Genomic DNA, 4,419 nt, shown 5'->3' with positions numbered 1-4,419 from the left:
CCACGAGACTTCTCACTAATTACGAAATTGCCACCTTGCAACTTTGCAACCATTAGATCATTAATTCATAAATTTGATCAATGAACATAAATTGTTCTTACGGGTCTCACGAAAAACCCTTGATCTTACGTGAACCCAACCCTATATATATATATATAGAGAGAGAGAGAGAGAGAGAGAGAGAGAGGGGTTGGGTTCAGATAAGACCAAAGGTTTTTCATGAGACCAATAAAACCAATTTATATTTATTGATCAACTTTATAAGCTAATGATCTAATAGTCTAAAGTTGCACGGTGACAATTTTATGATTATTGAGATGTCTCGTGGTAATTTTGTGATTATTGAATGTTGAGATTGTAGATATAATCAAAGGTTGAGAATTGGTGTTACGGGTCTCACGAAAAACCTTTGGTCTCACATGATCTCAAGTCTACATACATACATATATACACACACACATATATGTATATATATATATATATATATATATATATTCTAATTATAACGCATTGCCGGCTTGGCACTTTGCCTATTATAATTAAGAAAGAGATGGATACGTTAACTTTTATTCCGTAACGTTTGTCACTTTCAATTGTTGCATCCTCAACTTTGTTTTAATATATTTGTCTTTCATGTTTGACACCTTATAATAATTTTTGTCTCGTCTTTTGACGGCCGTTGATTTTTTCTATTAAATCCAATTAAATTAGATGAAGCAAGAAGATAGGAAAAGTTGATGGTGTGGTGAGGTTCAGTTTTTTTTTTTTTTTTTCCTGTTTTTTTTCTTATATAATATTTTACAAATAGAAATTTTAATAGAAAACTAATAACATGTGGAAAATGAAAGAGGGATACTATTCGTTAAATTAGTCAATGGTGTGGTGAGGTTGAGTTTTTTTTTTTTTTTAGGGACGTTTATCAAACATTTATCCGGTAAGTGTTTACGGGTAAAAGCATTATTTATTAATTGAGTAAGATTTTAGTCCATCAAAACGACATCGTATACAACAAATTTCTCGGTAAGCACTTACCATGGTAAAAGTGGTCATCTGCACTTACCATGGTAAAAGTGGTCATCTTCACTTACAAGGTTTGGTCCTTGTCTCGTTCTTAACGGGTAAGATTTTTACCATATTCATCCAGTGAGGTAATGTGACTTGGTAAACGCTTACCCGGATAAGAGTTTTGTAAACGGCCCCTTATTAATCATATACTTGTTGTCAAAAATTGTCTTCACAAGCTTGCATGCAGACTTAGGGGCCGTTTACCAAATACTTCCCCAATAAATGCTTACCGGTAAGATTTAACACTATTATTTACTTACCGGGTAATATTTTAGTCCACGAAAATGGTATCGTATGCAACGATTTACCCGATAAGCGTTTATCGTGATAAGAGTTGTCCCCTTCACTTACCGGGTAAGACTCTTGGTCCTTATCTCACTCTTACCAGGTTAGATTCTTGGTAATTACCATATTCATTCGATAAGGTAATGTGACTTGATGTTCACTTACCCAAATAAGCGTTTGGTAAACGGCTCCTTAGTTCTCAACCAAATTAGAAAATGTTGAACAATACGAGCAAACGAGAATGATAAGAAAATCGAGAGAAGTCTAGACTTCTATTACTCAAGTTGTGGAGCGTGATTTACAAATGACATACCGGTTTTATTTATACTTAAAAACCAAGTATTTTCGAAGAACTTTCTAGCGAAATGTGACATTATGCTCGTATAATTATAAAAAATTGTATCATTCTTCGTCAGTTTTAATCAAACTATCTGATATAAATAAATTACTAACAATGATTGAGATGGTCCTTCTGTTAATTTGGTACAATACCCCAATTTCAACCGGATACACCGTAAAATCATACTTACTACTAGAAAAAGGATTATTACCGACGTATATCGACGGATTTCCGACAAAGTTGAAAATTATAGATTAAAAAAATTATAAAATCAAAAACAAATTATCTGTCAGTAAGTCGTAGGTAACTACCGACATATTTGGAAACCATTCGTAAATGGTAATTACCGCCGGAGAGAGAAAGTATCAACAGAAAATAAAAAATTAAATTAAACTATAATATATGTCGGAAATTCGTCGGTTGTTACTGACAAATTTCCGACAGATTTGAAAATAGTTAATTAAGGAAAAAAATCAAAGTTAAAGTATCCGTCGAAAATTCGTGGGTAATACAAAGAGATATTTTAGTTTTAATTTTAATTAATTTGGGAGTTTTAAAAAAATTAAAATTAAAATAGCTGTCGATAATCCTTAGGTTATCATCGACTGATTTCCGGCGAATAATTTAATTTAATTCTAGTTTAAAGTTCTAAACAAGTAAAGTTTAAAAAGTAAAATATTCATTGGTTATTATTCCCGGATATTTTAATTTTGATTTTTTTATTTTATTTATTAGGGTTGTTCGTCGGTTGATACTTACTTACTGGATGTGAGGGGAATCGAATAGATCCCATCATATATTTGATTTTTGGATTTGGCAACTGATCTAATCAGATTAACATTGAACAACATATCTAATCCAATGGATCTTTTGATAGGTTGGTTTCCATCTACTGGATATTCTTATTGGATCAGATTTGATCCATCCGACCCATGAGAAGCGTAAAAAGAGATCTTGATCCTTGATCACCTTTAATCTCAAACCCACCCATGAATCGTGTTTGATACATGTATTGATCCACTGCATCTCGATGCATCTCATCCTAATGTGCATTCAATGGTGGAGATCTATTCTTACGCTTCTCACCGTAATTCTTCTTTTCATCGGAACCCAACCCAATATATATTTTGTGAATGGATTGTATTAACTTAATGTATGAATATATGTATCATATATATATATATATATATATATAGTGTATAAAGGACTGTATGTAGCTTAGTGTATGGATGCATATATTAGGTATATATATAATGTTTTAACAAATAACGAGGGATCGTGTGAGAATGAGAGTTATAGTGAGAATGGTGAGGACACTATCGAGCCCTTGAATGAGTTGACTTTTTAATTCAACTTAACACTATATAGTTGATCCATACACGAACACGTGTTGATCTTCCACCGGGTGCTAGCCCAAAAAAACCCTACCACTAATATGTATATTACACAAAAGAAAAATGTTTCTTTTATATGTTTAATTGATGGCCAAATCTAAAATTATGAATCACCTAAAATTGGTTTGGGCCATCTTCCTATTTATATGGACTCTATCGCAAATGATGCATAACTCAAATAAGGTCTTAACGTTTATCTATAAATATTTATATAATTATCTCAAACATTAATAATTATACATATTTGTAAATAACACCCTGTAATTATCATAATTACATTTTAACATATATTTTATAATTATTCTTCAAGAATAATTATTTAACTGTTAAACATGATTTTTTTGGGTTTCTTTCAAATGAAAGCAAACGTATGCTTTTGTGTGTGGCCCTATAGATTTACGTACTCCTCAACAATATCCCTATGTCACACGTATCATGAGCATATAATAACTTATATTCTCCTACTTGCACACGATACATAGTAACACAAAAGGTGGTATGTGTCTACCAACATGTTACCACCCCTAAGGCTATGTAAATGTGTTTTTCCTTCGAGCAATTTGATTGATCCAATCAAATTTTATGCTAGTATCGTTTCTTATCCTTTTGCTTTGCGATATTTTATTTTTAACTTAAAGCATTTTTAGACGATGGAAAATATCATTCTTATGGGTATGATTTACCCCCGGAAAACTCTCACCCTTTATAGTTCAAATATTTTGTTTCTCAATTCCAACATACTAGTTTTCTAACTGCGTATTGCGCGGTAGTGATAATATCATCTTCAAAAGGAATGTTATAGACTAAATTTGAAGTACTCTTCTAAAATTTTATAGACAAATGTGAGTATATTAAAAGTTTTTAAGCGGATTTGACAACAATCTTAGAACCATATGTTAATTTAAGTTATCTAACTATGCCTGAGAATCGTGTTGCAAAGTACTCTACAAATGTTTGACTAGTGTTAGTAGTTTGTCTAATTAGAAGTCACAGTTTTAATTGAAATCTTATCTAAGGTGACAAAATCATGATTTTAATTTTATAACAAATTTAATTGAAATATCATTTTTGAAGTTACGAGGAAGAAACGTTCTATAATATTTCTAGTGAAAATTAGAGGAGTGCGTAAGTTGTAGCAACAATAGTGGAAGTCCAATACGATGCATGAAGAACCACATCATCAAGCTAAGATAATGGATTTTTTCTCATAAAAAATAAAATTAATATCAAGTGGGGTCGATGACCCACATATCAGATATTAAACTGACAAAAATATTACACTTTATCGTAACATTCTATAATATTTGAATTGTAATTAAAGGGGTGTGTCAAATC

General features: G+C 31.4%; 1 non-coding gene across 1 annotated transcript; it reads right to left on the bottom strand.

The window, feature by feature from the left end:
* Positions 1–4,200: 4,200 nt before the first annotated feature.
* LOC112520538 lies at positions 4,201–4,388 on the bottom strand. Its single transcript, XR_003070012.1, has one exon. It is a non-coding gene; the product is annotated as a U2 spliceosomal RNA (small nuclear RNA).
* Between the last annotated feature and the right edge of the window lie 31 nt (positions 4,389–4,419).

The sequence above is a fragment of the Cynara cardunculus genome, assembly GCF_001531365.2.
Source record: "Cynara cardunculus var. scolymus isolate 2C chromosome LG 10, CcrdV1, whole genome shotgun sequence".
In the NCBI taxonomy this organism is placed as follows: domain Eukaryota; kingdom Viridiplantae; phylum Streptophyta; class Magnoliopsida; order Asterales; family Asteraceae; genus Cynara; species Cynara cardunculus.
Note: the sequence above shows the minus strand (reverse complement) of the source record. Positions and strands in the feature narration are given on the sequence as shown.